The sequence below is a fragment of the Neofelis nebulosa genome, chromosome 10 (assembly GCF_028018385.1).
Source record: "Neofelis nebulosa isolate mNeoNeb1 chromosome 10, mNeoNeb1.pri, whole genome shotgun sequence".
NCBI classification, from domain to species: Eukaryota; Metazoa; Chordata; class Mammalia; order Carnivora; family Felidae; genus Neofelis; species Neofelis nebulosa.
In genome coordinates this window covers 99,583,247-99,606,608 of record NC_080791.1, presented here as the reverse complement: position 1 = coordinate 99,606,608, position 23,362 = coordinate 99,583,247, and the positions used below count along the sequence as shown (strand labels likewise).

Sequence of the window (23,362 nt, the reverse complement as noted above, 5' to 3'; positions counted from 1 at the left end):
GACTTGAGTGGAATACAATAATGTGAGTTGAATGGCAGTTAAGACTTTAAACAAAGGGTAATGGTGAGTGGCTGTGTGCCCAGTTGATGGAGTCTGTCTCGTCTGGGCTCAGTTAGTAACTTCATGAATGATCTGTAATAGGAGCATCACAGTGGTGTTTTTCTCTTTGAGAAATGTTAATGAGGGAGAGAGGGAAGCTCTGAGAAAGATAGTTTAATGCTTCCAGTTTTTTTTCTTCCTGTGATCATTTGGTATTTAAGTTGAAAACCTTTTTTCTGGAAAAATGTAACATTTCCCCGTAATAGTAATGAGCAGGAATTAAAAAGAGACTAGACCCGGCTTTGAAACATGGATTTTCATACAACCAGGAGGGAATGGATTTGCAGAGTAGGAAAAACTGGAAGACGTTATTTCCTATTGGAGGCTAGCCTGATTGTTGTGAGTATGTACATAACCAGTGTTGCACTTTCATGGAGTGCACTATGATATTGAGCTGAATGTTCTGCATATCGGAAGTCTTACTGTCCATAGTGCTCAGTGGTATTGGGTCCTTGCACAAAATAGAGACTTGATATTTTTAGAGTACTGCATGTCTGGTCGAATGGCACTTAAATTTTACGTTTTGAGATCAGGGCTGAGGAATAGGAAGAAAATCTTTTAAAACTGAAATTCTGAGAATTTCTTGTTTTTTCAAATAATTGTCTTTTGAAGATGATCAGTACTCAAAGGAGTTTTATGGGGAAAAAAAATTGTAAGCAGCCTTCCATTGAACGGCATTAACTTGGGGATGCCTGAGTGGCTCTGTCAGTTGGGTGTCTGACTTGATTTTGGCTCAGGTCGTGATTCCACAGTTTCTGGGATCAAGCCCTGAGTCAGGCTCTATGCTGGTGGGGCAGAGCCTGCTTGGGATTCTCTTTCCCTCCCTGTCTCTGCCCCTCCCGCATGCATGCTCTCTTGCTCTTAAAATAAATAAACTTAAAAACAAAAAAGACATTAAGTTGGCTAAAATTTGTACTACAAAAGACTTTGTGTACCTCTGTGATCTTGAAACCTCATATTGTATATTGCCTGGACAAAATCAGAAGGCTCCTAGACAACCCTGATTCTGGCTCTGTTTTCTGTAGCTCCAGAGAATTAGAAAAAGAGAATCTGATACTGTTGGCAGCCTGTGCTCTCTTGCTTTTCTGGGCCAAGACATGCATTTAAAAATAAAATCAAGGAGATTGTAAACCAGTAGTGAAAACGAATAAAACACCCAGGAGTTTGCTTCCTCTCATGTCCTGTGGTCTGAGTCTTTTTTAAAGTCTTTAGGCTGGCATTAAACTCATGTGACAAAACTGTACTCTGGGCTTGTTCTCCTGTATTTCCCCTTTGAGATTTATGGGAAATAATAATGGAAAGACACCATGTTTATTATATATTTATTGTTTTTATCATGTTCTATTTCTGTTTAATAGCCTCTTGATACATTTACAAGTGCAAAAAAAAAAAAAAGCCTGCAAACTTCTTTACTGAAATCAAGTGCTATTTTTATTTATTAAAGTTCATTTGTCTGGTATAACTTTGCTCTTGCCTCAGTAAGATCCAGACAAAGCTTCACTCTGTTCCAGGAAGCGTGCAATTTAGAAAAATGTTTTCTTTTGAATTCTGGCTGTTCCATCTTCTCCTGTGAACAAACCAGATCCACAGATCAGGTTTGTAAACGACCTGTTTTCTTAAGGTATCTTCTAACAGAACAGGTCTCAGGGGAAACTGAGTGGCAACACATTTAGCTGGGAGTAGCAGCTCATCTCCCCGAACTACATCTCCTTTGTCCACACACAGCAATTTTGGAGGCAGACTTGGAATTTAAATGTACACTTCTCTGTTCTGGTCCAGTTTGACTTTATAGTCCATTTTATTTTGTGTGTCTGACACATTAAAATTTTTTTTAATGTTTATTTTATTTTTGAGAGAGAGCGAGCGTGAGCAGGGGAGGGGCAGGGAGAGATGGGGAGACAGAATCCCAAGCAGGCTCTGTACTGTTAGGGCAGAGCCTGAGGTGGGGCTCGAACTGCTGAACTGTGAGATCATGACCTTAGCTGAAACCAAGAGTGTGGTGCTTAACTGAGCCACCCAGATGCCCCTGTATTTGTTTTTATGTATAGGGGAAAGATGAAGACTAGAATATATTTCCTTCTTTTGCAAGACAGAGTCTCTGAAACAGTATCTAATATTTCTTCAGCATTGTATACTATATGGTAATATTTCTTGAAGGTAGCTTGCTAAAGAAAAATGGAATCAGGCTTTCTGAATTGCCAGATCCAGAACATCAAAAAATGCTTTGACCAAAAAAGAAAAAAAAAGAAAAAAGCCCGCTGGATCCACCCCCAGGAATCCTAGTGGGTCCCCATGGTAACAGCCTCCTTGCTTACAACTTGTCACTGTGTAGCTGTCACTAGAGTTCAGAGAAAAGCCAGTATATCAAGAACTGTGTGGCATTAACTACTCCTTGATAAAATGCTGTTGCATATTTGAAACAAGCCAGAAATAGAAAGTTAAAGGTTTTACTTTCTGTGTTACATTAATTAGATGTTTTAAAAAGCTGCCTAATTATGGTAAGGTGCAGCAGTGGGAAGGTGGTGGGTGGCCGAGGCAGGCATAGGAAGAAGCCATAGGCTCAGAAGGTTAGAATCTTCAGAGATTTTTCTTCTCTAATCCTTTCATTTTGCAAACGAGAGAAGTTGAAGTGCTTTACTTTGGTTCACATAGAAGCGGAAACAGGATTCCAGCCCAGGCTTTCTAATTTTTCAGCATACTGTTCTGTCTCCACTCATACCTTGCATTTACCATGCCTCTGTTTTTCATAAATGAAGTTGCAAGTTTCTGAAGTTAGGGAAGGACCTTAGAGGTTATGCGGAGAAACTTTCTACCTAGCAAAGGAGTCCCTTCTGCAGCATCTTGGGCAGGTGGCCTCTGCCTCTTCCCTCAGGTGGGGGTTATCTATCTAGTTAGCAGGAGCTCCACTGCCTGAGTTCAAAGAGATCGTTGTATGTGGATTTCCCATTTTAAAGTGGTATGCTTTGTTTTTCTCCTCTAATAAAATAGCAGTTGACCATCAGACTCACATGTTTTTCATTAGCCTCTTTATCTCCATTTAAGTCATGCTTGTCAGTCATGACAAGAGAGAATTCTTTAAAAGAATTATGTCTTACCTAAACCCTAGAACTTTGAAAAGGTAATGCCATATTTGGAACAATCTGGCCCTTTAATGGTGGGAGGGAAAAGATGATAAATGTTATATTCAGTTTAAATACTTTATAATGTGCTTATTAATAAGATGAAATTGATTATAAGCTGGAGTATCAAAGAGGCCTCAAAGTTTTAAAAACAAAATCAAACCCACATAGGCAAGATGTTTAATATTTTTTGTGGTGCATTTATGAATACTTTTGTATAGAGTAGGTTCATTTATGTAAAATAATAATCTGACCCAATATCAAAAGTCCACCCAGGTGCCCCTATTTAGGCAATTACTAATTATATATACCAAAAAATGACTTACTTGGTTTGTTTTTTGGATGCCCTGTTGCTTAGTATGCCAGTCATCAAATGCCTCTGTCAGAAAGCGCTTCAGCTTTTATTTTATCTTTCTTCTTTCACAATTGCTTAAAAGGTAGTAGTAGGTAAACAGTTAAGATTTTAGCTTGAGGGGTGCCTGGCTGGCTCATTTGGTGGAGCATGTGACTCTTGATCTCGGGGTCACGAGTTCAAGCACCATGTTGGGTGCAGAGCTTACTTAAAAAAAAAAAAAAAAAAAAAGATTATTAGGCAGCTCTTCCTGCCCATGGGTCCTGTCCCTGTCCCCTTTTGCACATCCCTCCCAAAAAAGATTATTAGCTTGAGATTTTTTTATACCTTTTAAGAAAAGCACATATGCATATTTTCTAAGATATACAGAAATGTTTTCAGTTTTTCATAACACAGATATTTTTTCCTCGAAGAATTTACCATACCTAAAAATGGAGAATTTGGCTCCAAGATTAATTTTCCTTTTTGTCTTACCAGAAAATTAAAGTGAAAATGCTGTTGGCAGTCTTTTGCTGTCTTGACTTCAACACAGTAGAGAATGCTATAATGAAAATGTGGCTGAGTTTTTAATATTCTGGAGTTTCATGACCACCAGCACTTGTTGTGCAGCCAAGGTAATTAAGGTAATCATATATTTTAGTCATTAGCAGGTGTGGCCTGACTCTGAAAGAAATCTCTAATCCTAGTTTTATCCCCAGTGCCCTTTTCCTTTTCACTGTAAAACATTTATTACTTAGTTGTTCTGGCTCTCAATTTGACCAGTGAATTTTTGTGTAAAAGTCATTGTGCAAAGTTTTTGACTAGAAAATATGCCAAATTATAGTGTAATGAAAGAAACTGTTAGACCTCACATTGATGGGGGAAGGGAGGAGGGAGAGACAGACAGATACAGGAGTGGGGTGGAAGAAGAGAGAAATGGTGCATGCTTACATTTGGTAGACAAGGCAACTTGAGGTGTTAGGAACCTTAGTGAGGAGGGTAACTTATTTGAGGCATCGAGCTATTATGTGGTAGGACATGGTTGGACTGCCAGTCTACACTCCAAATGCTGTGCCATTTTCCTGCATTTTTCTTGCTTCTCGAGGCCTAGTCTCATGACAGTAATGAAATAACTTATTTTTGTAGCCATTCTTTTTCATGTAGTAATGTAATTTTTAATCATTGAACCAGTAATGTAAATTCAGTATCTTGTTCTAGAAGTTCTTAGCTTTGAGAGAGTTAGAAAAATAACTGCCCTGATATATTTTTTGGTGTACCTTTCCTAAACTGCTTACCGGTTTTCTGATCGAAAAGTGGGAGTAATTTTAGACTTAACAAGTGGCATGGAAATGTGGTTTTAAAGTAGCATTCATGACTTTCAAGTCATTCACGACATCTTCAAGTCTTTCAAAACAAATGCATGGGTCATAATGAAGTTTCTGTTGGCAGATAGATGGAGGTAACCCTCACAGGTCATTTAATAGATGAGAAAACTGGATGTTACAGCTTTATTTGGTTCTCGGGAACCAAAATGAGACATGATGTGACACAAAAGATTGTCGTTTCCCCCCTACCCTCTTCTTAAAGTCTGGTCCCTCTCCCCCAGTTCCCATGCCCCACAGCCATCATTTTGGCTCTGATAATTACTTCTTAATTCTAAACAGCCATACTCCGTGAGCTCCTAGAAAAGAGAGAGAAAGAAAACCCCAGTCTCTCCAGGGGACCTTTCAGTCAGTGCCACATTTACCAAGCGGTCTGTCTGGTCTGTGACCATGTCCTCTTTTGTCTGGGCCCACATGAAAGAGTGTCCCAAATGCTATCTTGATATATGTCCTCACTAGCAGTCTTGTTTTTTAAGCCTCCCTTTACAGGTTGATTCACAGTAGGGGAGAGTCATGTTCAGAAACTTTTTCCGATAGCCTGAATTTTCTTGTCTTTTATCTCTTTGCTTCTATTTATGTTCTTTGTACCTCTTCCTTGAGCTTGTGCCTTCTGCATAGTTGACTCTATTATATCATCTTTGGGGCTGCAGAATAAAAGTTGGAAGATTTTAAAGTTAAAGTTCCCAGAATAATGTTGTCGCCCACATTGCACATATGTCACATTTTGAGTTTACTAGTTAACTCTCTAAATATGTGCTTTATATACAGTATGTGCAGTGTGATCACTTAGGTTGCCATGAGAACCTAAAAATTTTAGGCTTAAATTGTTCAGTAACAAACACATACTTTTATTGTCTTAGAGAGAGGCTAGTTTTTTCTTTTGTCTGATATACTTTTTACAGTATAGGTATATAGTATTAGGCAGTGGCCATTCTCATATATTGCCTCTTGCTTCTTTGACTATTCTTCACATCAGTCTTCCATGTTGTAGTTTTTTCTCTCTACCTACCTCCTATTTCTTTGCTATAGGGATAGAATTAGAAGTAGGAAATTGGGGAGTGCTGGGTGGCTCAGTCGACTAAGCCTCTGTCTTTGGCTTAGGTTATGATTTCAGAGTTTGTGGGTTTGAGCCCTGCGTGGGGCTCTCTGCTGTCAGTGTGGAGCCTGCTTCTGATCCTCTGTCTCCCTTTTGCTCTCTGCCCCTCCCCTGCATGTGCTCACTTTTTCTCTGTCTCTCAAAAATAATAAACATTAAAAAAAATAAGAAGTGGGAAACTGGAAGCTTTACTTTTTAAAAAAAAAGTGCACCTGGTAAGAGAGGAACTATATGGGATATCCCTAACACACCTAAAGAGTTCTGTTTTCACGTAAGCCTCCTGAGATGAGCTATAGTGCTAAAATTTGCTTGGAAACTTTTTTTTTTTTTTCTTTTAAGCATTGTAATGTTAGCCTATCATCTAAAAACAATTCAGGTTCAGTTTTATTTGGAATACATTTTATCTTAGACTTTTTTTTTTAAATTTATTTATTTTGAGAGAGCATGAGCAACGGAGAGGGGTAGAGAGAGAATCTCAAGCAGACTCCGCACTGTCAGTGCAGAGCCCCGTGCAGGGCTTGAACTCAGGAACCGTGAGTTCATGATCTGAGCCAAAATCAAGAGTTCGATGCTTAACTGACTGAGCCACCCAGGCACCTCTAGACCTTTTTTTTTTTTTTTTAAGTTTATTTATTTTGAGAGAGAGCACGGGGGTCAGATGGGGAGGGCAGAGAGGGAGAGAGAATCCCAAGAAGTATCTCCCCTGTCGGTGCAGATCCCAGCATGGGTCTCAATTCCATGAACTGTGAAATCACGACCTGAGCCGAATATCAAGGGTCACTTAGCCAACTGAGCCACCCAGGCGCCCTGGAATATGTTATTTTGAGTAATTTCTTGGCCATGATAACTTGTTTATTCTTGACTGGGTTTAGTCATGAGGACTCCCTTTTTGGACCAGGAAGTACAAGAGGAGATAAAAGGGTGTTAGAATGGAGAACAAACTGTATATTGTTTAGTCTTAATCTAAATCTATTTTGGATCATGGACCCCCCTTTGTAAATCTGGTAAAAGTTATGGACCTATTTTCCTATAAATAGAAATAAATAAGTATAGTTGAACAGTGTGGAGATTAGTAGAAAATCCACTTATAACTTTTGATGCCCCCCAAACTTTACTAATAGCCTACTGTTGACCAGGAAGCTTTACTGATAAAACAGTCAACACATTTTGTATGTTACATGTATCATATACTGAATTCTTAATAAACTAAAGAAAATGTTAAGAACATCATAAGGAAGAGAAAGTACATTTAAAGTACTGTACTGTATTTATCAAAAAAAGTTGCAAGTAAGTGGACCCGTGCATGGTCACACCCATGTTCAAGGGTCAGCTGTGTATGAATGCATTTTGCATATATGTGTAAAATTTACACATAACATAAGGGAGTTTATGGAATTCTGTAGGTCTGTGGACCGTAGATAGGGACTCCTGTTCTGGTCCAGTCCCATTTTTGAGGAAACGGGAAATGAGAAAGAAATGACCAGCCCAAGGCCATACTGTAGCTGTTTATAGCCATTTTGATTTTGAGGTGGTACTTTTAATCACTGCTTGGTATATATAGTTGTGGTCCTTTGAATTGTGTTCTTTATTTTTACTTAGTTGCCTTCACAAGAGGAACCTTGGTAAAGTCTGTAATAGATCATTAAAGCTGTGGTCTTACCCAAAAAATAGCATATTAATCCATAACCAGTTACTCTTTGGGAAATCAAAGTTGCTATAACAAGCTGCTCAGAAAAACTAAATATATAAGCCACTATATACAATTAACAGGTTTTTAATAAAATGTTGAACATTTGCATATCTGTGTTTTGTCGGACATGAAGGTGCCTCTACTGCTGGAATCCTGTGTTTTCTTTGTCAGTATATTAGACGGTGTGGACAAGGCTCTGCCTTGCACTAGGAGATCTAGGTAGTGGGATTGAGAGATCAAGTTTGCAAGATCAAGTTTGCTGTCATTTAGCATTCTTTGCTCATCATTACTGTATTACATACAATGGGCAAAGAGAATTCAAAATTCCAAAACGTTAATTTCCTAATAAAATATATTGGAGCAAGTAATTATGGTGGATATGTTATTATGTCTTAAGAATTTGAAGAGTTTCTTTAGTTTCAAGGACAGTGTGTTGCTGGAGGGTGGGGGAAGCTACCTAGCGTATTTGTTTATTTATGCCCCATAAGCTTAGGCTAATGCGCACATACATACCAGACAATTCAGTGATGGGAAGGAACTGGTCAGGGCTCTGTTCTCTGGAATTCTCCTTCATGGTTGGATGACTGGTAGTGTTTTGTAATAAAAAATCTCAGAATGTGTCAGCACCAACATTTCTAGTCTCCACCATACTGTTTTCCTGTGGCAGGTGTTTTGTGTTTTCTCCCCCCTTTTGTTTATTTAAAAATTTTTTTTAAATGTTTATTTTTGAGGGAGAGAAAGAGAGCGCAAGTGGGGGGAGGAGCAGAGAGAGAGGGAGACACAGAATCTGAAGCAGTCTCCAGGCTCTGAGCTGTCAGCAAAGAGCCTGACACGGGGCTTGAACCCACGAATCATGAGATGATGACCTGAGCTGAAGTTAGATGCTTAACTGACTGAGCCACCCAGGCACCTCTTTTTTCCCATCCTTTTAATGGTGGTGTAAAATTTCCTCAAAAGGCTAGGCAGGGATTTCTGAGGTATGTTCCTGAAAGTGTGTTGTGAGAGATGTTAGAGTGGATGCTGAGTTATGGTCTGAATTTATTTTTCTTTTTTTTTAGAATATATTTTCTCTGAAGTTGGCAAAAAACTATACATTTCTTTTCACTTTTTTTAAAGTTTACTTATTTTGGGAGAGAGAGAACCCACATGCGCATGTGTGCGCAGGAGAGCGGCAGAGAGGGGGAGAATCCCAAGCAAGCTCTGTGCTGTCAGCATAGAACCCAACCCAGGGCTCGATCCCACAAACCATGAGATCATGACTTGAGCTGAAATCGAGAGCCGGAGCCTTAACCAACGGAGCCAGCCAGGCGCCCCTTAACTTTATATTTTTAAATTACAGACTTAAAGAATTTCAGAAATGGAGGGACCTTAGAAATCACCTAGTTCAAATATTGTAGACTTACATTTAAAGATAATGCCCTTTGAGTGCTAGTAGGTGGGACCTGTGGGAGAAGATCTAGGTGTGTCTGTCTTCAGTCTTTCTCTTAATTTGTATAGTGTTTATAGTTGCTACTCCACAGTTTAGCACTAGTCAGATGCTATCAACCTTTATTACCTCATGTATTTTTTTTTTAATTTTTTTTTTTTCAACGTTTTTTATTTATTTTTGGGACAGAGAGAGACAGAGCATGAACGGGGGAGGGGCAGAGAGAGAGGGAGACACAGAATCGGAAGCAGGCTCCAGGCTCTGAGCCATCGGCCCAGAGCCTGACGCGGGGCTCGAACTCACGGACCGCGAGATCGTGACCTGGCTGAAGTCGGACGCTTAACCGACTGCGCCACCCAGGTGCCCCAATTACCTCATGTATTAATCTTACCTAAGAACTAGAGTTTAAGTATTGGAGTCATTGATAGTACAGTTTATGTTTGTGCTGCATCCCCTGTAATACTGAATCTAGACAGTGCATGGTAAATACTTGGTTGATTGATTAGGAGTTAACGTATGGGATCATTTCAACCAGTCAACCATGCGTTTTTTATCCTGTGAGAGTTCACTCTGGCCAGAAATTGAGCTTTTCATACACTTCACATTGAATGAATCTGAATGAATTGTTCCAAGCAGAGTAATTTTTGGAATATAAAATATGGCTTCTGATTACATAAGCCAGCATCCTGGGAAATTATATTTTTAAAATCACCATCAGAATTTATTTTAACTTGTAACACCCCCTGTCCCCCAAAAAAAGGAGAGACCCCAAAACATAACCTGAGAGCTGGAATGAGATCTTGATTCTGGAAATAGCACAGGAGCAGTGAAGGTTGGGATCATTCACACAAATGGAAATAACCTTTTTTACTGTGTTAAATTCCATAATTTAAATGATAAATTAAGCCTCACAGCTACTGCTGATCTGGTAAGACTCTGACCTAGTAAAGTTTTCACACTGTCTTTTCTATTTCCCATGGCTGGGGGATTCTTGGTGTAAGTGACTGAGATTATTGGGAAGTTCCTTGACTGAAATAGAATCTCAAACCTTTCTTCAAGCACCAGCCTGTGTGTTTCTGGTTTTTGTCTGGAGCATGTGAACAGAATGCATGTGTGTGAGATAATTGGGTTTTCACTGATGGCCCCCTTTCAGCAACCATGTATGGGTAAAGCTGTGCAGGTCCCTGCTCCTCCCTCTCTGAGCACGGAGCAGAATCTATTCTGCTGAAGCTGCTGTTCCACTTTCAGCTTTCTATATTTGTACAGCAGCAGCAGGAGCAGCCCACTAGCTAGGCGGCGTGGCTGCCCTGTGCGCCCATATTGGCTCAGGCCTGAGCAGGGCTCGCAGTTTGTGTTCTTACGTGCGTCCATCTGTCTGTCTGTGTACATTACTGTGGAGGACTGAGGTTTTCAAGTGAAAGAGGTGATCCGTTTGTCTTTTCTGTTTTGTCATTTATAAATGGTAGAGAATGTTTCAGAGTCTTGGGGATGGGGCAAGGAGACAAGATTTGTATTATTGAAGAAAATTTGTTTTCCGAGAGGAAGGCCAAACTGGTAAATACAGTGTCAGAAATGGTCTTTGGGTTCTTTTAGAAACTTATCTTTTTAAAGTAATAGTGTTTTTCCCCCTTTGTTTTTTACCAGTTTCAAAGATCAGTTCTTAGAGGTGGAAATGAATTCCTTGTCTGGCATGCAAATTTCCTGATACAAAATTTGAGTAGAAAAGACTGAGACACGACCACCTCCTTAAGAAATGATTTTGTACACATCTTTTTGAAAGAGGGTGTAGTAAGAGCTCAGTCTCTTGGCCCTTTGCTGGGAAAGGAGCTGTGGGAAATGCCCTGTTGTTTTGGGCTTTACAGCGTCCTATGCTATGTTGCACTGATTCAGAGTGCTTTGTAAAGTTTGGCTTTACAGAGGGCTTGTAATGTTTTTTGGTGTCATGTCTATTTAAGGAAGTGTAGAGGATGTGACATGTAGACAGATTTCAGGCTATTTCCAAAGAGTATTGGGTTTGTTATGCTATTTTTAAAGGATTGTTTTCTTGGTTTGTTTGAGATATTCTAATTAGGCAGAAGTGAATTCCTCACTCTTGATCAGTTTAAGTCTAAATTCAAGTTTTGTTTCTTTGTTTTACATTTTGCTTTTACTCCCTTCCCCCCTCCCCCCATGAGTCATAAGCATGCAGAGTTGGGAATAGAACTTGTCAGCTGAGTAAGGATGAGACTGTTCTCTGCATATACTTGTTACTGTGGACAATGAAGAGAGAAAAGGACTTTAAATGCTGGAGAAACACAGTTCACTGAGGCAACTTCTTCCTGTGGCTCTGTGGTATGGTTGCAGAATATGTGTGACCATTTGCTGATGTATTCTGGCTTTGAATCACTGAGGAATCAGTTCAGTGATTTGTCCATTGTTGGCTTTGGGTATATGTGTTTGTTTAGAGTTTGGGACCTGGAGCTGTCTTTTGTGGGTCCTGCATACTTAATGAGTTTCTGAAATTCTGTTGAGTGGCTTTAAATTGGATTCACCCTCCCCTTCTTGGCAACTCTTAGTGCCCATCTCATTTTACCATCCTACTAATGTTTTCTCATTTATAGTATGAATCACTATACACCCTCTGTAGGGGCTGTCATTGGAGATTAAAATCAGTGGCAGCTCTTTGATTTTACAGCCCAACCTCAGTAAAGGACACGGGCTAGCACATCACGATTCCAGCTTTCCCTTTGTTTTTGATATTTAAAAAAAAAAAAAAAAAATATATATATATATATATATAATTTCCCTGATCTCATTTTATTTATTTTTTTCATTGTATGCATTTTGAAAGTTTCCACAAAATGTTTTTTGGTATGATGGGGGTAATAAATAAGTGTTTACAAATAAATAAATAAATGCTCTTAGAACAAGTGGTTCAGTATTTCCTAATGGAGGTTACACTTATACTGGATGCTCACAGGCCCAGTTGGAAGTTGAAGATCAGTCAGCTAGTCATTGCCTTCTTATCTATCCCCCCACCCCTTTTAATAAGACCTATTTCTGTAGAATCTTAGGCACTCCCAATTTGAAGAGATAAAATCATCTTGTCAAAGAGTAAAACTTTTGGGGACTTCTCCTTTCTCACCATAGGCACCAACCCTAGTGCCTGGAATAATAATGATAGCAGACGTTTATTGAGCACTCTGTGTGTGCCAGGGATTGTTCTGAATGCTTTATGTATATAAATTCTCTAATTCTAACAAGCACCCTGTAAGATAGATACTGTTACTATAGCCATTTCCCAGGTGAGGAAACAGGTGTAAAGAAGTTAAACAATTTGTCCCAAGGTAACTGGCTAGCAAGCAGCAAAACTGGGATTAGAAAGTGGTGGGGTGACTACAGTGTCTGAGTGTAGGACACGTTACAAGGTTTACAGTAAATACTTGTCTATTAATTTTGTTAACATATAGAATATTATATGGGATTATTGGATTATGAATCAGTCTAACTCAGTTTAATTTTCGAATTTCCTTATGAACATGATTATGGCTTTGATTTTGCAGCTCACTGTCAATAATTCACTTATTGATGATAAAGAGCTGTAAGGCAGATAGCAAGTTCATGGAGTATCCCCAGAATTACTAGTTTATCTCTGCTAGTGCCTGTTTACTGAAGATATCAGAAGCAGAATTAACTTTAGTTTCTTTAACTCTTGTTCCCTGTACTAAACATCATCAGGAGATGCCTCCTCATGGTGAGGATGGGAAAGTGGGAGGTGGGGGCCTGGCAAGTTTTGCCTCATCCATTAACTGATTTGTGAGTGTAATAGGAAAATAGGGAGGTTTGTTCAAAAGGAATGATGATGTGAGAATTATTGGTAGGCTGGGTAATTTTAGTGGAAGGTAGTAAAAATGTTACTCTATCCTAGACAGTGTGATTAAATAGCACATAAATTTGATTTAGACAGGGAAATTAGGAATCAGCTGTCCTGAGATAGATGTTTTAGTCTCTCTCAAATTGATGGCAGATTTTTTCCCTTGCCATATATGCTTTCCCTTGGATGTATGCTGTTCTATGCTTTTTGTTTCTTGTTCTTTTTTTGTGTGTAAGTCATGTCTTCTGAACAAGATTATAAACTCATTAAGGATAGGGATTAGGCTTTTTTTGTTACCTCTCTAGTTCTGGGTATATAGTGGATGTTTCCTACATGCGTTTTTGATTGATAGAGCTCCCATTTTAAAGAGAGCTTGTTTTTGTAAACAAGTTTACAAAGTTTAATTTTATGAAAGAGTGGTGTGGTGGGTTTGTTTGTTTAAGTAGTGATTTGAAGGAGGCGAAGGAGATCATATGAATGGGTATTTAAATGTGAGAAACACTTTAGAACACAGTTCAAGAGTGATGAAAACATGATAATTGAAGTCACTTTTTACAAAAGTGACAACATTAAGAACGTATTGAGAATTTACCCTAGGACTGTGTATTCTTTGGGATGAATCTAGCTATGCCAAACATACTCCCTGATTGGCTGAAGCAAAGGTGTAAGTTTTGTACTTTTTGGCATATAACCTATTTCAGGAAGCATCTCCGCAGAAAAGTTGTTTCTGGTTTTGTAGGATTATGATATTAAGAACAGAAAGATTGAATAAAGTTTCCTGCTATTCAACAAAACAAGATAAACTTCCTGAGACAAGACCATATGGCAGCATCCTGCTTCAGTGCCCATGTGTTTGGGGTGAGGTTGGGGCAGATGGTACAGGCAGGGTTCTTGGCTGCTTGGTCAAGGGTTTTGGAGATGGTAGAAGTTAGATGCTAGGCGCTGTTGTATGTCCTGTGTATTGGGCATGTCTGCCTAAGAAGTGGAGCGAGCTCAGTGAAATGATACTGATGTGTTGGGTAGTGTGGGGGTAAGATAAGGGGAGAGGCTGACTTTGGAATGATACCTGCAATTCGATCATAACTTCCCTCAGAGGTTAGGGAGAGAGACAAGATACGGTGTGAGAAACAAGATTCCAGATCCCTGGCCTCTTCTGTTCTCTAGAGCCTACAAGTAAGATACTGCAGGACTATAGGATTTTTCTATTTAAGCTTGAAGCTGTTTTGATTCCTTTTTGAGATACTAGGCCAAAAGCTGTATTTATAGAACTTGTTTTGACATATTATCTCACCCTGTCCCTTGCCTTCCTTACTGGAAGCCAGCTAATGTTGCACTCTGCCTGGCAGGAAAGGTTGATTGAAGAAAATGTACACATAGATATACAGCTGAGTGATTGAAAATAGCTCCAAACTTTGTAAATAGGCCAGCCATAAGATTTGCAGTCCAAGCTACATGAACATCAGTTGAGTTGCTGGGATTATTTCAGATGGTGTAATGGTAATTACTCAACTCACATGTGGTAGCTGTGCTGCTTCACCTGGACAATGGCTGTTTCCACACAAAAGTTTCAGGCAAAGCAGGAACAAATGCAAAACAAACTGCTCGTTTTGGAATAGATCATGAGTTGGGATTTTTCTTCACTTTGTCTCTCATAGTTTCAAGAGTTTTCTTAAAAAATTTTTTCTGGGGGTGCCTGGGTGGTTAAGTGCCCAACTTTAGCTCAGGTCATGATCTCACAATTTGTGAGTTCGAGCCCCGCATCAGGCTCTGTGCTGACAGCTCAGGGCCTGGAGCCTGCTTCAGATTTGGTGTCTCCTTATCTCTCTCTGCCCTCCACTCCCCCCCCCCCCCCCCAAAAACAAACGTTTAAAAAAATTAAAAAAAAATTTTTTTTCTGTATAGGCGCCTGGGGGGGCTCTTGTTTGAGAATCCGACTCTTGATTTCAGCTCAGGTCGAGATCTCATGGTTTGGTTCATGGGATTGAGCCCTGTGTTGGGCTCTAGGCTGACAGCACAGGGCCTGCTTAAGATTCTGTTTCCCTCTGTCTTTGCCCCTCCCGTGTGTGTGTGTGTGTGTGTGTGTGTGTGCGCGCGCGCGCGTGCATTGCGAGCACTCTCAATAAATAAACATTAAGAAAATTTTTCCTTTAGATAGGTAACATATCCATTTTTTTTTTCAACGTTTTTTATTTATTTTTGGGACAGAGAGAGACAGAGCATGAACGGGGGAGGGGCAGAGAGAGAGGGAGACACAGAATCGGAAACAGGCTCCAGGCTCCGAGCCATCAGCCCAGAGCCTGACGCGGGGCTCGAACTCACGGACCGCGAGATCGTGACCTGGCTGAAGTCGGACGCTTAACCGACTGCGCCACCCAGGCGCCCCTAACATATCCATTTTTGAACAATTCAGCCAGTATTCACCTCTGCAGCCTTGTTAACAGTTTCTTCTTTATCCTTTCAGAGCCATGTTGTTCATATATAAACCTTGTGTAATATATTTTCTTGATAAGTTCTTAGTGTAGTATATTGGAACTGCCTTAGTTTCTTTAATAGTTGTAGTGTTCTGTCACATTGCTGTACTATAATTTATTTAAGTAGCACCCAACTGATGGGCCTGTATACTTCCAGTTTTTGGTGTTATAAACAGTATTCTCATTAATGCCCCTTTGCATACTTGGTGTACACCAGGTAAAAGTATATTTGAAGGCTATATTTCTAGAACTGGAATTGCTGGATTCAAAGGGCATATGCAGTTTTCAATATTGGGAAGATACTCTTGAGAACCTATTTTATGTTTTACAAGTGATATTATCCACTGAAGAATGTTACTGGTGGACAGAAAGATCTTAATGTTAGGGCGCCTAGGTGGCTCAGTTGGTTAAGTGTCCAGCTCTTGATTTTGGTTGAGGTCATGATCTCACGGTTTGAGTTCGAGCCTCGCGTAGGGCTTTGCGCTCACAGTGCTGAGCCTGCTTGGGATTCTCTGTTTTCGCCCTCTCTCTGCCCCATGCACACGCCGTCTTTCTCAAAAATAAATAAATAAACTTTAAAAAAGATCTTAAACTACCACCCCAAAGAGTTACTTGAATGAACATAACGTGACCTGAAATGGAAAATTTAAGAAACCTCAAGATAAGCTTAGTTATCAAACCCAGCAGCCATTATTGTTGAAGAGGCAGATTGCCCAGAGTAGGCAATTTCTACTATTTTCTAATTTCTACCAATTAGAAAAACATTTATGGTCCTGTGGCTCATTCAGTCCTCTCATAACACAACTCGAGGGGCTCCTGGGTGGCTCAGTTGGTTGGATGTCTGACTTTTGGTTTCTGCTCAGGTCATGATCTCATGGTGAGTTGGTGCAGAGCCTGCTTGTGATTCTTTGTCTCTCCCTCTCTCTGCCCCTCCCCTGCGGACGTGTGTGCGCTCTCTCTCTCAAAAATAAATAAGTAAACCTTTATAAAAAAAACCCCCACTCAGATGGATCATGAAACCATTTAGTCATCAGAATTAGTTGCAAGTAGTTGTTATAGCTAAGGTTTAATAATCACCTCAGACAATTAAAAGAAAGTAATATTTTGAATCCCCCACCCCTCCAAAAAACACATTTTAATAACTGTCTTTATTTTACAAGTGGAGTGCTATGACTAGAAAGTACAAGCCTTACTGGCTGGTGGTGGAACGTGGGTCACTTAATCCGTTCTTTTCACTTTAGTTACCTTGTCTGAAAAATGGGAGTGAAAATGCTGAAGAATCTCCTTTGAACACCCAGAAAAATAAGTGTATAGTCATTTCCAGAAGGTTATGTATTATAGAAATGAGTCTTAAGAGACATCAAGATTATAAGGTAATTTTAAAAGTAACTCTGACAGTGTTTTAGAAAAAAATTAGTCACATTCTGCCTACATGGTACTAACATATGGTGCAGCCCTGATGAGCTGCACAAGTGGGCTGAAATCAAAATGCATTTGGAGAGAGGAGCAGTAGTGACTCACTAGATGAGACAGATTTGGCCTTATGGCAGGGCAGGGAAACTAAGGCGGAACTGGTGGTCTTAGAACATGCCAAATTTGAGCAAGTGATACATGAATATTATGGGAAAGTGGAATGACTGAACCCTTGGATTTGGATTAGCTGCTGGATTATAGCTTGGCCCCGTCTTTGTCTGTAGAGCCCCTACTTCTCCGCACAATGGGGAATTTTTGCTTCCTCTGACTTCTGTGTACATGGTTCTGTGTGTCTGAAGATAGAGGCCAGTAGGCAAATATTTAACATTGATATGCCTGGAACGTTGGGTTCAAACTAGAAAGATACATAGAAGAGTTAGCAATTCTGCCCAAAGAAAGCTGCATGTTAGCTTGGCTACCATATGTAAATTGCTACTGCTACATCCAGCAATTTGTTGCCCAGGACTGACAGTGCTGCCAGGGAAACAGGAGGAGGAAAAGACAGAATGAGATTCCTACACCCCACTCCAGCCCCCAGTGGAGAGCTGTATGGGGAAGAGAAGGGGAATTCTTTTTTTTTTTTTTTTAATTTAAAAAAAATTTTTTTTTTTTTAACGTTTATTATTGAGAGACAGAGAGAGATAGAGCATGAGCATGGGAGGGACAGAGAGAGGGGGAGACATGGAATCCGGAGCAGGCTCCAGGCTCCGAGCTATCAACACAGAGAGGGGGAATTCTTAATGGGAATTTGAGAATTACTTTGAGTGTGTAGGCATTTTGAGACCACGTAGGAACAGAGATTTTTAAAAATGTATTTTGCATTCCCTATGTGTCTCATTTGACCACCTCCAAAATGCTATGCCTTGTTTTGATATGTATATAGTCATCTGGAAAGATTACTAAACAGGAGATGAGAGGGCAGATTAAGGAAAGGAAGAACAAAGAACCAGACTCACCCACCCCCAGTTAACCTTAATGTGCTACTTATTTTTTGTAGCAGTTTCAGAAGATTTAATACTTATGTTGGCCTTATGAAACAGGTTTTATATTTATTGGTTGTGAAATAAAGGTAAGGATGGTATTGGCAAAAGTCTGTCTTCAGGCCAATTCTGACTCTTGATTCTTAAATATGGGTTGTTCACAAGAAAATGTTTGTAATTGTTAAGTGAAAAAAGTACATTAAACAATAGTATATACAGTCTGATCTGTAATTTGACAATAATTGTAAGTATTGGAGTATGTATGCATAGAAAAAACCCTGGTAGGGAATGAACCAGAATGTGGTTTTATGTAAACGTGAATAAATAGGTAAAAATTTTAATTGAGGAAATAGAAAAATGAAGGGGGAATAAATACTTAATAAATATTCTATAAAAAGGGAGGAACTGCTCACAATATCGTTTTTACCCAAATACCACAATTTAATGGGGAAAAAAAGACAGTTTTCTTTTTCCTCTTCTTATTTTCTTTTTAAATGTTTGTTTTTGAGAGAGAGCGAGCACATGAGGGAGGGGCAGAGAGAGAGGGAGACAGAGAATCCAAAGCAGGCTCCATGCTGTCAGCGCAGAGCCTGATGTGGGGCTCGAACTCAAGAACTGTGAGATCATGGCCTGAGCCGAAACAAAGAGTCAGATGCTTAACCGACTGAGCCACCCAGGCACCCCCAAAAAGACAGTTTTCTTACTAAAAAGTTGAAATATTTCTGTGTAGATATCTCAGTTGAAGAAAATGTTAGTGGGGAAGGGTGGCTGGGTGGCTCAGTCGTTTGAGCATCTGACTTCATTTCGGTTCAGGTCGTGATCTCAGCATCGTAAGATCAAGCCCTGCGTCCATCTCACTGTCTGACCATGGATCCTGCTTGGGATTCTCACTCATTCTCTGTCTCAAGTAAATAAACTTAAAAAAAAATGTTAGTGAAAAATTTATAAATTAGAGCAGATAAACCAGGGAATTCATTTCAACAGTTGAAGGTCTGATATGTGTCATCTTTATTCCAGGTATCCTGAGGATATAAATAGAAAAGGAAGTACTCATGACTTGTTCTCAAATTAGTAGCATTCGAAATCTGTTTCATTGGGGCACTTGGCTGGCTCAGTCGGTCGGCAGTTCGTGAGTTCAAGCCCCACGTCAGGCTTGCACTGACAGCTCAGAGCCTGGAGCCTGCTTCAGATTCTGTCTCCCCCCCTTCTGCCCCTCCCCCGCTTGCACTCTGTCTCTCTCTAAAATAAAATAAAATAACGTAAAAAAAAAAAAAAGAAATATTTTATTAGCAAAAATTTAGAAATGAGGTTTACACATAATTTTTCTCAGGTGTATCCCACATGTGGTAGGGACTAAACTAGAATTTGGATTACTTTGTAAAATCAGTTTGGAGAAAATAGAATTATGTTTTTATTTTACTTTTTTTTTTAATTAAATTTTTTAATGTTTATTTTTGAGAGAGAGAGAGAGAGAGCGCGCGCGCATGAGGAGTGGAGGGGCAGAGAGGGAGACACACAATCCAAAGCAGGTTCCAGGCTCTGTCTGAGCTGCTAGCACAGAGCTGGATGTGGGGCTCAAACTCACACAACAGTGAGATCATGACCTGAGCCGAAGTCGGACGCTTAACTCACTGAGCCACCCAGGGACCCCTTATTTTACTTTATTTTTAAAGATTTTATTCTTTAAGCAACCTCTGTACCCATTGTGAGCCTTGAAGTCACAACCCTGTGATCAAGTCACATGACCACTGACTGAGCCAGCCAGGTGCCCCAGAATTCTGTTTTTAGATGATTTAGTGATAATCTGGATTAATCTAGTGCTGTCATATAGTTTTGCAGATCGGGAAACTGAGGACCAGAAAAAAGTGACGCATTCAGGATCACGCAGATGACATCAGATCTGGGCTTTGACAAACTTTTTTGTCACCTTGCAGCAAGGAGAGTCAGAGGGGAATATTCTAACAATCATGAGCCCCTTAGACATCTGAGGAGAGCTGTGGATTCTCTCTTCAGGGAGCCTCCTGTGTCTGTTTTTATGCAGTTTAACAAAAAAATATCATAGGGTAGTGTTCATAGACCTACCTTTCCCCATAGCCCATACGTGGATTTTGAAGAGATGTGAGGGCCCCAGATTAAGAATCTTGATGAAAAAGGAAAGTTAAAAAAAAAATTGTTTCCATGTTGCACAATAATATTAACATACTCATCTGTACACCTGAAAACCGGTTGAGAGGGTAACTTTTATGTGTTTTTGACCACAGTTTTTTAAAGCTGGAAAAAATTGTTACCACTAAAGAGCACATACTGGCCAGTGGAGAAGGAGATGAGATTGAGATCTGTTTATAAATTTCTCTACCAGGATCAGGAAAAAGGAATACACATAGATGATTCAGTCACTAAAGAGTCAGAAGCCCCAAACTTAAGCCTAAATCATGGAAATGGTAGCCACAGAGCAAGTGTTTACAAGGGGGAAAATGATTTTTCTAGATCCCACAGAGAAAGTGTTAAGTTTTATCCCTACTAATCTAGACAAGTCAGAACTAAGCCTGATGTAGTGCAGGGCCTGGACTGTTCAACATAGAGACGTTTATTACAATAGAAGGTGATACTCTGGGGATGAGGGGCTAGCAGGGAATTTATTGTGCGCTTCAGCGTACCTATTTAAAAATTTTTTTTTTTTTCAACGTTTTTTTATTTATTTTTGGGACAGAGAGAGACAGAGCATGAACAGGGGAGGGGCAGAGAGAGAGGGAGACACAGAATCGGAAACAGGCTCCAGGCTCCGAGCCATCGGCTCAGAGCCCGACGCGGGGCTCGAACTCACGGGCCGCGAGATCGTGACCTGGCTGAAGTCGGACGCTTAACCGACTGCGCCACCCAGGCGCCCCTCAGCGTACCTATTTAATCCACCTAACCACCTACAGGTTACATATGAGAGATACAGTTAATGGTTTCTCTGCATTCAGTCTTGGGCCACCTATTTGTTGCTGCGTGCTTTCACACATTTTATTTCATTTAACGTTAGATTCTATCTACTGTTAGTTGTGGTGTCCAGGATCCTGGATTACAGTCTGGTGGCAACTGTTCCCTGCGACAGGTTCCTAAGGAATTCAGGTAGATTGGAGTACCAGGCAAACTCTACTGGGTTCTAGCACCAGTCCCTGGTGGAGTTTTGCATCATGATGAGGTGGGCTAGCCAGGAAAGTTTCTCAGTTCATCTTTTTATCTGGTTACTTGACTTTGTAGGATACGAGGGTGAGACAGATGTGCAGTTTACTGGTGCACTAAACCCAAACTTTTTATTGAACCACCCATATAATAGGAAAAAGAAAGAAGCAAGAGTATTGCAAAGCAGTCTAAAAGGTAACAGACATTTTTAAAAAGAGCTCAGTTTTCCTTAGTAATTCCTATGGTCTCTTTCCTCTTCAGTTAGAAGTGTGTACAGTAGCTTGGTTGTATTCTGGGCATCCATTTGGTTCCTATGGGGGTATGTAGTTAAGTCCTCTTATTTTACAGGTGAGGAAGCTGACACATCAAGATGTTGATGAACTTGCCCACATCTGCTGATTAACAGCAGGAAGTTTTCACTTAATTGTATTTCTCTTGTGACAGTTGAGATTTTGGATATTTACCTACTTAGAAGATTTGCCATTAAAAAATGGTCAGACTCAACTTTATAGTCCTCCTCATTTAAGGTCTTTTCCGTGGCCTGTGTGCATGATCTTCATTGTGGACAATTTTTTTTTTTTTTTTATAAATTTTTTTTTTCAACGTTTTTTATTTATTTTTGGGACAGAGAGAGACAGAGCATGAACGGGGGAGGGGCAGAGAGAGAGGGAGACACAGAATCGGAAACAGGCTCCAGGCTCCGAGCCATCAGCCCAGAGCCTGACGCGGGGCTCGAACTCACGGACCGCGAGATCGTGACCTGGCTGAAGTCGGACGCTTAACCGACTGCGCCACCCAGGCGCCCCTTCATTGTGGACAATTTTAACTTGAGTCAGCCTTTCACCCAGGGGTCCAACTGCCTGACTTTATATTTCAACTTCTTCATTGCCTGGATTCTCATGGTCTTGAGAGTTATTTCATTTCTTTGTGTGTCTTCTCATCTGTAAATGGAGATAGACTGGGTATGAGGATTAAATATAAAGCACCCAAAACACTGTATGGCATACAGTAAGGGCTCAAAAAAATGTTACCTCTTAAAATTATTGCTACTTTAGGGGTGCCTGGGTGGCTCAGTCAGTTAAGCATCCGACTTTGGTCATGATCTCATGATTCGTGACTTCGAGCTCCGCATCAGGCTCTCTACTGTCAGCGTGGAGCCTGCTTCAGATCCCGTCTCCCTCTCTCTCTCTGACCCTTCCCCTCTCACTCACTCTCTCTCTTGTAAAAATAAATAAAAACATTTAAAATAAAAAAAAAATCATTGCCAGTTTATAAAATGTCTGGACATTTCTCACTACTTCTAGGTAATGAGGTTCACAGTTACTTCTACTGCCCCCCCCCCAGTTTTTTTTTTTTTGTTTTTTTGGTTTTTTTTTTTTTTAAAGTAAGCTCTGTGCCAAGTCACGACCCTGAGATCAAGAGTTGCATGCTCTACTGACTGAGCCAGCCAGGTGCCCCAAGGTTTGCAAATCTTAAATACTATATTTTGTCAACCCAAGGATGCACATATTTATTACCATTGATGGCATTGGAAGCTCCTTGATTTCTGGTAATCTTTTAGATTCTAAAGCTAGAAAAATCTGTTCAAAAAACTATTCATCTCAAAACTGGATAATAAAATTGGTGAATTATCTATTATATTGAATTATCCAGGCCTTTTTTCATATTTTCCAGGAGATTTGGGGTTACCGTGAGGACAGGAAAGGCAAAAGGTGGGGCCTACCGTACCCACCTCTGTCTACAACCTGAATAGCTTCACTTTTATGTTTAGGGGAGAAACACTTATGCCTTTAAAAACATTTGGAAGTCTCTAATCTGAATAGTTGTTCAGTTCTTCATTAGTTCCCAGCCTTTTATGAAAAAAGTTTTCAAGGTATCAAGGGCATTTACTAACAATTGTTGAGTTGGTGAGTTATACTAATGAGGCCAAGGTCATGAGTTCATTTCGTATGTAGGTCATTGAGCATTACTGTGCCTGCTGCCAGCCCCTGTATCTAGAGTTTGTTATTCTGTGCATACTTGTAAGAGTTGCTGATGGTGAGTGAGGCAGTGGCCATCCTTCTGGGAAGGACACTGTTTTGTCACTTACTAAACATACAGGCTCTATAGGCCAACAGAAAATTCTGAGAAAGAAAAAAAAGGGTTCGTGATCTTGCCTGTCCTAAGGAAGGCATGTAGGAGATCTGAGTGCTTTTATATCAGTCCAGAGAGGTAATGGTGTTCGTTCATTCTTGGATCTTTTTATTTGCTTGCTTGCTTGTTTGTTTGTTTAAT

The 23,362-nt window shown here is 40.0% G+C and overlaps 1 protein-coding gene across 7 annotated transcripts in view; it reads left to right on the top strand.

The window, feature by feature from the left end:
• Window positions 1–23,362, top strand: part of CELF1 (CUGBP Elav-like family member 1) — a 75,724-nt gene that overhangs the window by 12,751 nt on the left and 39,611 nt on the right. The window contains exon 2 of one of the 7 annotated variants that reach the window (XM_058688960.1): window positions 4,048–4,184. The exons of 5 other annotated variants lie outside the window; for them this stretch is intronic. The gene's annotated coding sequence lies outside the window, so the exon portion shown is untranslated. Of the gene's footprint in view, window positions 1–4,047; window positions 4,194–23,362 lie in introns of those variants that run through there. One more of the 7 variants, XM_058688959.1, reaches the window with a different exon arrangement.